Below are 14,435 nucleotides of genomic sequence, written 5' to 3' on the forward strand. Positions count from 1 at the left end.
TAACCCATATATACCGCATGTAATTATATTCCCATCACAACTAATATTGTCAAGTAATTGTGTTCAAATTATATAGTTGTTACACAGGTCGTCTGTGAACAAGATCAGTGCCGAGAATAGTGTGATCTAATTCACACAAATCATGTATAGCACTTGTATATATATACTACATTGGTAATGAATAAAAATGAGCAATCATTTCTCCCATATCTTTCATGGTATTGGAGCAACTCTATTTTGAATAGAGTCCGATCAATCTTCTTTCCTCTTCTCTTTTCATTCAGTTCTTCTCTTCTTCATTTCAATATGGACCCTCCTCCAACACCCGATACCACTTCATCAGTCTCTGAAACTACAATCGAACCCATAATTATTTCTTCCTCTACCACTGTTGCATCTTCCAGCAACCTAATCCCTACAAATGGAAGTCTGATTTCTCTTAATCCCTCTTCTCAAATTCCATTCAAGCTTGTCAAAAATGACGGCAACTATGCCTCTTGGAAATCCCAAATGACCAACCTTCTCTTTGGCTATAGACTTCTAGGCTATGGGGATTGAACCTTTCCATGTCCTCCACAAACAGATCCTGGACACATTTCTTGGAGCCGTCAGGATCGACTCATTATTCTCGGCCTTCAGGCCATAGTACATAGTACCATTAGTCCAACTATCAACAACAGTAGAACCTCTACCGATCCATGGAACAAATTAGCAGCAAGCTTGGCAAATCATTCTAACAAGCGAATGCTATCTATTATGTCCTCCCTCATGACAAACAAGAAGGAAGGAAAGTCTGCGGTTGAATACATGAGCAGAATCAAGAGTCTAGCTGATGAACTAGCACTAATTGGGCACCCCTTGAATGACGCCCAAATCATGTCGTATGCATTAAATGGTCTTGCGATGAATTTAAAGAACTTACAGCGGCCGTTCGTGTTTGTGATAGTCCCATGACTTTTGACGACCTCTATGATAAGCTCCTTGATGAGGATTTCATGCGTAATCATGGGGAACACAAGGAATATGAGGTCTTAATTACTGTTCAGACAACTTACAAAGGTCGTAGTGGAAGAGGTGCTACCGTGGTGGCAGAGCAGGTCATCGTGGAGGCCACTATACAACTAATTCTGGCTGTGGGGATTACTACACCTTACATCCTCGCACACATTACAATCCTCCTGGACAATCTTTCAGATCAAACTCTATGTCAAATACGCATGGGTGAGGTATGAACACTTACTCATTTGATTCCTATCCTCCTTCCTGGCACTCAAACTCTTTCCAGGGCAATCAAAATTGGTCACAAACTATTTTCAACTATGTGATATGCTAGGCCATATTGCTAAGACATGTTCAAGTGGACAATCTGTTTCATAAAGCCCTCCACCTCAAGCAAATCTAGCTTCAGGTGACTCAACCAATTCTCCAAACAATTGGTTCCTGGACTCTGGCACTACACACCACATTACATCTGATCTTGAGAACCTGTCTATGCACTCTAAGTATGTTGGCAATGAGAATGTGGTTGTTGGTAATGGTAATGGCATCTCTATCACTCACACTGGCTTCTTCCATTGATTCGCCTATTGCTACATTTACAATAAACAATGTTTTGTGTGCACCCTTGATAAAGAAAAATCTTATCTCTATTTCACAATTTTGCAAGCAAAAATAATACCTCCATTGAATTTTTTCCTAATTTTTTCCTTGTAAAGGATTTGAATACAGGGGCATCCTTGGTGAAAGGCCAGAGTAGGCACAACCTGTACGAGTGGCCTTCCTCAACAACCAGAGTCATCTTATCTCCCTCTACCTCCATTGCTCTCTTTTCTCAGTTATGGCATCGACGTCCTGGCCATCCCTCTCCTTCAATCCAGAGACATCTCTTAGCTATTAACAATCTTTCTGTTTTCGATTCTACAAATAAATTATGTGACTTTTGTTTATGTAACAAAAGTCACAAATTGTCATTTCACAATTCTACCATTCAATGTAATAATCCTTTTGATGTGGTTTATTCAGATGTTTGGGGCCCTGCTCCTATAACTTCATTAGGTAATTTTTGGTTTTATGTCATCTTTATTGATTACTTTACCAATTACACTTGGCTTTATCCTCTGAAACACAAATCAGATGTGTTCCACGGTTTTGAAAAATCTCCTGCTCTCATCAAGAATTACTTCACCACTAACATCAAAAAATTGTACACTAATGGTGGTGGAGAATACAAGGCCCTAACACCTCTTCTTGACACTCACGGCATTCAGCATCTCACCTCACCCCCATATACACCTGAACACATTGGTTCCACTGAATGCAAGCATCGCCATGTCGTTGAAACTGGACTCACCCTATTACATAATGTTGCCCTACCTCTAAGGTTTTGGTCTCATGCCTTCCAAAGTGCGGTCTATCTTATAAATCGAATGCCTACTCCAACTCTTCACCAAGATACACCATATCACAAAATATTCGGTCAAAAACCAACCTACACCTCGCTTCGTGCATTTGGTTGTCTTGTTACCCTTGGCTTCGTCCTTATAACAATCACAAACTTGAACCTCACTCTCGTCCTTGTGTGTATCTTGGTTTCTCCATTTCTCATCATTCGCATATGTCTTGATGTATCCTCCAACCGAATCTTTCTTTCACGACATGTTGTTTTCATGGAACACATATTTCCTTACAAAGATAAATCCTTCCCCGAATTGTGTCTAACTAACAAAAATTTCTCTCAATTTCTCTCAAAGTATATAGGTCATCAATCTGTTTCCCCCACTATCACTTCCGACTCTCCTTATGACCCTACTGTTTCGTCATTTACCTCACAAGAAAATCTTCCACGATCTCTCACTCCTTCCATCTAATCACTTTCTATGGATGGTACTCAGCAGGTTGTTCCGACTTCACCAACTGCCAGGATCCTGCAGATTCACTTCCACGACAGGTGAGTTTTCCTTCTTTAACCTCTTCTTCTATTCTCGATATGCCAACCTTACATGCCACTACTCCAGCTCCACATACTTGCTCACAAACACCACACCCAAATATCTCACCTGACTTACCACACCCTCATCACCCACCTAACCTACCTACCATCTCTTCTTCCCCGTCACCTTCTCTACTTCCACATATGGTCACTCGGGCTCAGAATAATATCTTCAAACCTAAAAAACCCTTCACTCTTTTCACCAAAACCTCTCCTTTCTCCACCAAACCGATTCTATCCAGTGAACCTATCTCCTTTACCTAAGCACAAAAACACTATCATTGGCGCGAAGCCATGCGAGATGAATTTCTGGCTCTACAAAAAAATCAAACCTGGTCTCTTGTTCCTTTTTCTGCCACACAAAATGTTGTTGGGTGTAAATGGGTGTATCGAATTAAAAGAAATCCAAATAGTTCCATTGCAAGGTACAAGGCCCACCTTGTGGCCAAAGATTTTTACCAACGACTCGAAATTGACTTCAACGACACTTTTAGTCTTGTTGTCAAACTAGCCACCATACGCCTTGTTCTTACTATTGCTATTACTCATGGATGGACTTTGCACCAATTGGATGTTAACAAAGCCTTCTTGCAAGGCACTCTTCTTGAATGTGTTTTTATGCAGCAACCTCAAGGCTTTATTGATTCCCGCTATCCCACACATGTTTGCAAACTCAATAAAGCAATTTATGGACTTCGCCAGGCTCCTCGTGCATGGTTCACTAAATTGAAGACATTTCTTCTTGCTTTCGGCTTCCAGAACTCCAGAAGGTATGCCTCCCTGTTCATCTATATATCTGATCCCTACACCATGTACCTCCTGGTGTATGTTGATGACATCATTATCACTGGCAACTATGATTCTATCGTTCGATCCTTCACCACTAAGTGATGTAATCATTCTCGCAAGTGCACAAGAGTCTACGAATAGTACAATGTATGCAAGTACAAGGTCGATCCCACGAAGACTAGTTAATCTAATTAATGTACTTAACTTGATGAATGATTGAGATTTGGGGAAAAAGGAAGAATGATTGATGTAAATAAAATAAAATAAAAACAAAGAAATAAAATTCAGATTTTGTATCCAATAAGAGAAGAACACTAGGGCAATGATTTCACCTAGTAATCCTATCACAAACATCCAATTAACAAACACACAATTATGGTTCCGATTCAAGGGTTGATTCTTTCTTAAATATGTTGATTCGTTCGTTCGCGGTGCCAACAAATATTATTAACAATGGATTAATCCTGTTCAGTTCACAGTTTTTAACCCAAGGCTAACAACTCATTACGATCTAAAGAACTATAACAAGCAATCAATCCCCTAAACCTTGTTCATGGCAGTCGACAATTGATTTCCTTAATTTCAGTTCCACTAAGACATGTGAATTCGGTTCATTCCTTAGTCTTAGCTAGATAAATCTAATTGAACATTCAATTGGTGGCCAATCAAACAAACAAACAATAGATTATAAGCATAGAAATTAAAGACAAGAATCATGAACCAAAATGATGCATTCAATTAATTGAAGTACTTGCAATAATCATACTAGGCTACATCAAGCCCTAGCAAAGAGGTTTAGCTACTCATGTTATAAGAACACAAGGAAACTAAATATGGGAACGCCATGAACCAAGAACAAACCCATCATCTCTTGCCAAAATAGAGGAAAAGTAGTGTAGGAGGACTTCAATTTTTATAATGAAGGAGCCGAATAGAAAACATCTGCGGAGACAACAAAGTGCCATAAAACATGCATTATATTTTCTTCTTCTCATAAATAAATTGGACAAACATCATCCACCAAGATCCCGTGCCTTTTCAGATTAACCTTGGTAGGAAGGTTGTCATGTAATACATGCCATAGAAAAGTCTTAACAGAGTCATGTACACACATCTTCCATAAATGCTCCCAAATGAGAGTGTCCGATTGGAAAATGATGTAGAAGAAGAAGGGAGATTGTGAGATGCCATCTCCATAGCCTTATGATAGCCATTCCACCCCAAATAAACACCATTTGAAGTACATGACCAACACAATCGGTTAGGCAAAAAGCTTCTAGGAGTAGGTTGTTTCAAGATTTCATTAACTTTATCGATATTAAAATTAGATTATAACTATGGTACACTCCATCACATTATTTGTGAGTCATATAAGGAATTTTGTCACGCCCCATCCCGGGAGCACGACTTATTGACAACACGTGTGTGCACCCACGTGTTGCCACCTAAAACAATGACTTAAATCAACTCAACTCCCAATTTGGAAACAATAAGACTTAAACAAAAATCCGACAGCATCCCCTCGTATATCGGAGAATGCCCCCCTACATCAATACAACAATTTAAACCAACCAAATCAAATACCACCAAGCCACTCAACCACGGCCTCAGGCCATATCCATCAACAATTTCATACGCATTACATACCAAGGCCTAAGGCTAAACCATCCAAAATCATCATTTATCCATAACAATAAGTAACCATATGTATCTCAATACCTAACTAACAAAAGACAAATCAAACACCATAACATAAACACCACACAAAACAAGCCATCACAAGTCCAGGCCATCCGCGTCACGCTCCTCCCCGCTGATCCGTAGTCGGAGCACTAGCGCAAGTACCTATATCACCTGAGGAGGGGAAAATATAACACGGTGAGCAGGAGGCTCAGTAGGGATATCGAATAGGAGCATAAAATAAGGAATAAGGCTGGAATATTATAAAGAAATAATGCAATGCAACAATATGCCATGTCGTCAAACAAATGCAATCCGTACATCTAACCGAGCCATGTCGCTAGAGCCAATTAACCGGAACCACTAGCACATACTCTCACAAATATTCCACACCATGCCACTAGTGCCAATTAACTAGAACCACTAGTGCATATTCATACAAGTACCATCAACCGTGTCACTAGAGCCAAATAACCGGAACCACTAGTACACGTTGACGTACGTATCAAAATCCAATCCACTACTTCCACCATGCAACAAATGCAATATCACACATTAATGTTATGCAACTAAATTTATTGCACACAAATTCATTAAAACATATGATCAAGAGCATCGACTACTCAATAAATGATCGAGTGTCCAAGGGTAATGCATCCAACATCAAATACACCATATAATAAATTGAGTTCACAATAGCACACAATCCAAGGTTTGTTTTCCCTTGAACAAAGAGGCGGAAACAAATGAATTTAACACGTTTCGGGTAGCCAATAGTGTTTCAAAATTAAGGGTTAAGAAAATCCCTACCTCGTTTGAGCAAAACCTCACCCCAACTCTTGCAACCAATCCTCCAAGTTCAAATAACCTAATTCATAACATTTACAACTCATTTCCCTTCCAACAATATCAATTTCAACATATAAATTCACAACAAGACACTTACCTTAGCCAATTTGGCAAACCCTTGCTTAATCACCTCTTAGCCAACACCCAATCTCAAACCAAGCTTAAATCTAATAACAATATGCATAAACTTTGGTTAATCAACAAGCTTTTACCCCCAAAACCTCCAATTGCATGAAATCAAACCAAACCCATAAACCCTAGTTTCAAAACCCATGGAAATCTTACCTCAATCTTGTGTAGACCTCGTAATCCAAGCTTTAGAAAGTCCTAAGGCTTCAATTCAAGCTCCTTTCTCCTTGATTCACACCAAAATCCTTCCTCTCTCTTGCTATCTCTCTATCAAATGAGTGAGAAATGAACCCAGAAATTGTTAAACGTGTTTTTAAAACCCAATTTCTCGATAAGTGTTCGGACGGCTCCAAAGGGTGTCCGGACACTTTGTGAAGAAAATGAGACAAAGTGTAAAACTGCTCAAAAATTGCTCGAGGTGTCCAGACACTTCATTTTTTTATTTTTTTTATTTTATATTTTTTTTCAATTGGGTTTTCACAAATTTACTCTGGACCAAACACTGAAGTCATTACACAACGTCACTACCGAAGAAGAGAGGCTTTGAAAGCCATCTATCAGTCCATATACACGCAAAGACTCTATCCCCTAACCGCCAATGAAGCCCTTCTCGACAAGATCTTTGACTGACAAAAGATTTTGCCAGACAAATGAGGAATGACTTCCACGGACAGCTTGAAAAAAAATTGAATGGCAAAAATATTTAGCCTTAACCACCTGGCTAACCAACGAGGAAGGATTTATGATGATTCTAAACCTGTTTAGCAAGGAGGGCATCATTGAAGGAAGAAAAGTTTCAAAAATCCAACCCCCTTTGTGATTTGGGTAAACACAATTTATCCCAAGATAACCAAGCTATTTTCCTCGATCCCTTTGACCCTATAAAAAAATTTTAATAACCTGATTAAGCTCATGACAAAGAGAACCTGCAAACTTGAACACCTACATATTGTATGTACGTATGGCCGACAACACAGATTTTAACCCAAACCTTTTCAACAATATACCGCAAAACATGAGTGCAGAAGCGACCCACCAAAGATGGTAGTCCCCAATATTTCTCAAAAGAGAGAAGTTCCTCCACACCAATTTCTCGTAGGAGAGTCTGTTTGGTTTGAATTGGCGTACGGTGACTAAATAATAATGCAAATTTTGCTACATTTATTTTCTGCCCATAGACCAATTCATAAGCATCCAATATTTGTTTCAAGGAGAGCCATTCAGATAGAAGTGCTTCGTAAAATATGAGACAGTCATCCAAAAAAAAAGATGTGATAAAGGCACTTGACCACAAGGAAAAGGAAAGCTGAAAATATTGTTGCACTGTTCTGCCTGCATAATTTGACAACTCAGAGCTTCCATACAAAGCATTGTTGGATTTTTAATCCTTTTGCTGTATGATAGATTGTGTGGTCAATCATAGTCTTGTTTTTATCTATTTTACTATGCAGTGATTTAACCTGATGTGGCCTACACTGTTATATGTTGTGTAACTTGAGGTAGGCTACTCCAGTCGCAATTATGATTCAGATCCAAACATGTCCTTTGTGTTATTGCTCAGCTGTGATATGATAGTAGGACTCTAGATAAGAGTTTTCTTTAGTTAGATAAACTATTATCTAGGGTTTGGGTCAAGATAAAACACTAGGAGGTAAAACCTAAAGAGTAAAACTCATATTAAAATACATCTCCTGAGATTTATCATATCAGAGTTTTTGTTTGTATTACAACTTCTGTTTGAATATATTTTTAACAGGTCAAGACTTATATATATATATATATATATAGATAAGGGTGTAAAGTAATGGTGTATATTTACACCATTGATTTGAAATATGTGGGATCCAAAGCAATGGATCCCACTTGTCATCTCACTTATCCACACAATTAAAACATTACCCTTATTTTACACCCTTATATTAGACCCTTTTGTGAGAATTCCTCTCTCTCTTTATATATATATATATATCCCTATGAAGTTGTTATGAAAATAATTGAAGCTCCTACACAAACAGATCCAAGTCTTTCGTGCATTTGAGTTTCACTTTATGCAAATCGGAAAATAGCTCTTCAAATTTCTTATAGTGGTATGGTACCATCGAACTCTCACATAGCAAACAAGTATCGATCAAACATCCAAGGACGACCTAAGAGAACTTTCTCCTTATCATGTTTGGATTCAAAAGTAATAGCAACAATATTTTCTCCAAGATCCAAAAAGTGGGGGTAGTAGATAATTTTCAAATATCCTTGAAATTGTTACGAATGGTCTCCTTCGGTATAGAACGATCCATGAACAGATGACCAACCAAACTGACATCCATATTTGGTTTAAATAGAGTCAGATCATAGTCCTCACAAACCAACATTGATTTGATTCTTCATCTTCAATAAGAGTAAACGTCTTCCATTGCGTTGTGATTTCTTCCATGCTTAGTTAAACAAATTCAGACTTCCCTATGACATTAATCCAGATAGTGACTTTGCACTTTTCCTGTCGTTAGAACTTTCAGAGAGAAAAGACTTAAATTCATGTCATATTAATTGAGGATATTAATTATAACTATTTTGACTGATTAATTATTCAAAACTATAATTAATGATTATTTTATTAATTTTAAAATATATTTGAGTTAATATATATATATATATAATATAGATTGAAATTAATTTATCTCTTCTCTAAAAGTTATTAATAAAGATTCGGCGGAGGTCAGTGTTAAATAACACTGGACCCCAATGGTCAATTCCATATTGTATACCTTTATTCCATTGTTTTCAAAAACAATGGAATTTCTTCATCAATGCATAAAATACTCTAATTCAGAGTTTACCTCAATTTCATTATTTTAATCAATTACATATATGTTTCAACATAGCAAGAGTCCACCTTAGCTGTAGTTCACCTCAAAATTTTGTGTTGAGACGATCTTGTTTGAAATACACCAAACTCGAACCAACTTTGAAATCCATCAATGATATCTTTAGGTGATCGTCTTCAAATTTGAAATCCACTAGAAAATCTCGCAAGTGTTTGTGGTGTATTTCTCTCATAATGAAACTCTCTCTTGATCGATTACTTATACATTTGATATATCACTCAAATACAAGAGAGTATGAAACTAAAATAAAGACACGAAGCTGCAATACTGTCACGCCCCTCTCTCCTAAGATACACCGAGGTGTATCTATACCACAGGGACGTGACCGACAGGGGACACCCCATCCCCCGAACCAGATCCCAACCAGATCCCAAATCTCTATTAAACCCAACAGACATAATAATAATAATAATAATAATAAGAGTTACCATACTATCCACAAAGTACATCCACCTGTATACATATACAACAGGGAAATAATAAAACATATCTACCCGATACCAAACCGTATAGTATATACAAATACAATACAAAAAGTTCCCACACCCACTAAGAGTCAGCCCAAGGCTACACACCAGCTCACGCATCCCGTTGCTGACCGCCATCACCTACATCCAACTCACCTGAAAGGGGATAAAGAAGAGGGGTGAGCCACAAAGCTCAGTAGAGCGTAGAGAGGAAACGCCAATATCCATAAATAATAATGATAAATCCAGAAATGAAATGCATAGTATGCAATACAGGAAATATACATCCATCAGTAAGTCAACCAAATAGCACAATAGCCGATAAGGCTAAGCAACACTGGAACCACCCACACTGCTCTCCAGAAATCCATACACCAATCCAATCAAGTGAAATGGTAGCCGATAAGGCTATCCAACACTGTAATCACCACATCAATCTCCAACAATCCATCACACCCCTGGACCCACCCTAATCCCCGTAGGGTGTCTCCCAGTCCAGGTCCACACCGAAACTGGATGAGGATCGGGTATCCCGATAGCATAGCCTACACCAGAGGGCGTCCCCTGTGATGCACCCCATCTCAGACGGTCCACCGGTATATATCCGGTCTGTATATTTATATATATCATCCATCAAAAATCCATATCTGATCATTTGGGCGCCTATATGGGCCCACAATCCACATCCACATCCACATCCGCATCCACATCCACATCCACATCCAACACCTCCAATCACCTCACTCTCAAAAAACATACCAACAGTTATATATATAACAGAGAATATAAATCAACATACAAACAGGTCGTATTTCCACCCCCGAAAATCGACAAAACCATAATATCACCAGAGTCCGTAAAACCGGAACTCTAAAGTCACATGCAAGAGAAACGAAACCCCTACCTGGAAATCAGAGTGCTAAAACCAAGCACGCGTCCCAGATAAACCCCTAACTCCAAAAGTTAACCCGCTCCGAATCTCAACCGTGACCACCGTCTACACCGAAAAACACGATATATGTAAATATTGTAAAAATACGATCGGTCAACTATGGTCAACGGTCAAATAGTACTGGTCAAAGTCAACATATAAATAGTAACCGAGTCAAAGTCAACAGTCAAATAGTAATCGTGTCAAATAGTACCGAACCGGGTCAAATAGTACCCGATCGGGTCAAACCGGGTCAAATAGTACCCAGCCAAGTCAACTCGCCAGTCAACCGAGTCAACTCGGCCTGACTCGGTCAACTCGCCAGAAACCCATTTAACTCCATCGTCGGCGATCCGACCACCCAAACCTGCCAAATCTTATATCAAATTAAAGAACTCGATGAGATGAACTCATAGGTACCTGAAACAAACCAAACCGTCGCCAGAATCGGCCGGATCGACCAAAAGAAATCCGAGTAAATCGGAACTTCAAACTCTGATATCTCCCAAACGACAACTCCGATCAGCGTGATTCTAGTTGGGTTAGACTCGTCTCGTCAATACGCTTCTTTTGACACCGGTGGTGTCGCTCACCGTCGTCGGACTCAGAAAATGAATAGTAAAAAATAGATATACGGGAGAGAAAAGGAAAAAGAGGAAAAACTGCGTAAGGTTTTTTCATTTTAAGTTTTCTTTTATAAACACCCACCTGTCAAAAAAAACACCCACCTGTCAAAAAAAACCCCTAACCGAATTGTTATAATTAATTTCAAAAATTCATAACAAATCAAATTTAAATCTGATTTAAGTAATTCTTACTTTAACAATTTTCTTTTAAAATTCCCCATTTATTAAAAATATTTTTTAAAAAATTTTTTTATCACAATTTAATTTTATTCTCTTCAAATACCGATTTACCAACACAGAGGTTCACTCCACCTCAACCACCACGATAAGATACTATGAATAGTGTAAAATTAGATCAGGATATTACAAATACTCTCATGATATACTTCAATTGCTTCGATCCCCCTTGAGATGCACTATCGTGACTTTATAGAGCCTAGGACTTTGAGATCAGTTGATTGTAACAATACGATTCATCTCAACTAGTTGTTTGTTAAATCTCTTAAATGATGATTGTCGATTTTTCAATTACCATGTAATAAATCTAAGATATTCTCATTATTCTTTTTAGAGAATTTAACCACTACCAGATAGATGACTTTTTATCTCAACAAACCAAAGCTTCACGATTTATCCAAACGGCTAAGATAAAGTCTATCTGTTTTGTATCCATACATGATAATTTTGACAGTGTGTAAATGATAAATGTAATCAAATCCATGCATCTAAATAATCACTCATGAAACAAATAAGATCTGTTAAGTCGGATCCGATTAAAGTAACCTACTTCAAGATTACTTTCCTACAATCGCACAATAGAGTTAGATGAAAAATCTGATTGGCCACACAATTATCATATTCACTAGGATTTAAAATTTTTGCAATCTCCCCATTGACCACAAAGGTTATTCTGGTGTGTTTCAATGACACACATATGAATTATTGCGGCGTTAGAGGTAACTTTGCTATCTTACAATGAATTGTTGGGCCTTATACCATTTTCAAAAGAAAATTTGGAATATGTCTTTATATGTTGAATTGAAGGGAATACAGTCAAAAATCACATTTAAGTACGTACTGATTGCATAGATTTGTAGACAATAATTTTTGGTGAATACCCATTTTGAGTTTTAAATGGTCATAAATATTGGATGTCATTCGTGCATGGGGCATTTTATTTTTTTTCCATCCCTTCCTTTGATTGAGTACTAACTTTTAATAAATTCTTATGCAATTTATTTATTTTTTTTTTGAAATGGGAGGAGAGATTCAAATCCTTATACACACTATCTTTATCACTCTAACTAATGGATCGGGTGTTTTATTAATTTTCTTTTAATGTTTGAGCAGTAATTGTTTTTAAACCACAAACATAAATTATGGCACCATTGCACGAGATCATGGCCCAGGAAGATTGGACAATAAGGAATGAGAGCCCACTATTTCAAAAACAAAATGGGAGAAGGGTACTTTTCGTCCCTCACAGATGGGTTGTTTAACAACTCAGTCCCTCACATTTCAAACGTAACAATTAAATCACTGGTCTTTGTGAGTCGTAACTCGATCAATTTTGGGGCAAATCTGGTCAATCAATTTACTGATCTGTCAAAAAAAAGTCAAAGATGACCGTTTTTATATTGTGATGTACAAAATATAAGTGAATTCGTGGGTTTCACATGTCCCATTTGATGCACATAAAATATATGCATCCAACTCAAATTGATATACGAGTTGCTGGGTCCCTATCATAATTGTAAGCATACCATATGTAGACTAAGGTATTTAATTATGGTAAAATAATTACTGAATATTTGCAAATGGAAATTGAGAGCCAATCATGCCCCCTTTTTCTTAACTTTCCATTTTTCTTTAACCAAATAAATGTATATATATATATACAATCTAAACTAAAAGGTTCAAACCAAACATCCAACCCTAATTTTAAGTTACTTGTCTCTATTCCTTTCAATTGAGCATGGCATCCTCATCAAGATTCTTGGTCACGGCTGCAGTGTTGGCCATTTTTGCTTTGTTCACAGCTGAACCAGTTTCACTTTTGGTTATGTTGTCAAAACAAAATCTTAAGATATTAAGATGTTATTATTATTATTTAAATTTAAGAATATAAATTTAGGAATCTAGACATCATATCAAATTTCTAATAATAAGGGGGAAACACAAACATTATTAAGTACTAACTATTTAGAGTAGGTCAAGTTGACTGTGATAAATTCTTTCGATTGGAAGACTCGAATTTCATTCTTGACATTTACAATCTTTAACTTATGAGAAAGAGTTTATAGCCATTGTGCATGCTATCAAAAAATGGCAGAACCACTTGTAGGGGAGACATTTCATTATAGAATTGACCATAGCAGTGTAATATCCTGGTCTAATTTACACTATTCATAGTATCTTATCGTGGTGGTTGAGGTGGAGTGAACCTCTGTGTTGGTGAATCGGTATTTGAAGAGAATAAAATTAAATTGTGATAAAACTATTTTTAATAAATGGGGAATTTTAAAAGAAAATTTTTGGAGTAAGAATTACTTAAATCGGATTTAAATTTGATTTGTTATGAATTTTTGAAGTAAATTGTAACAATTTAGTTAGGGGTGTTTTTGACAGGTGTGTGTTTTTGGTAAGTCAAAGTTATTATAAAAGAAAAATTAAAATGAAAAAAATCCTTACGCATTTTCTTCTGTTCTTCCTTTTCTCTCTCCCGTACATTTTCTTTTTAATTCATTTTCCGAGTCCGGTGACGGTGTGCGACACCACCGGTATCAAAAGAAGCGTATTGACGAGACGAGTATAACCCAACTTGAATCACGTCGATCGGAGTTGTGGTTAGGGAGATATCGGAGTTTGAAGTTCCGATTTCTTCGGATTTCTTTTGGTCGATCCGGCCGATTCTGGCGATGGTTTGGCTTGTTTCAGGTACCTATGAGTTAATCTCATCGAGTTCTTTAATTTGATATAAGATTTGGCAGGTTTGGGTGGTCGGATCGCCGGCGATGGGGTTAAATGGGTTTCCGGTGAGTTGACCGAGTCAGGCCGAGTTGACTCGATTGACCGGCGAGTTGACTCGGCTGG

The sequence above is a fragment of the Tripterygium wilfordii genome, chromosome 21 (assembly GCF_013401445.1).
Source record: "Tripterygium wilfordii isolate XIE 37 chromosome 21, ASM1340144v1, whole genome shotgun sequence".
Lineage (NCBI taxonomy): Eukaryota > Viridiplantae > Streptophyta > Magnoliopsida > Celastrales > Celastraceae > Tripterygium > Tripterygium wilfordii.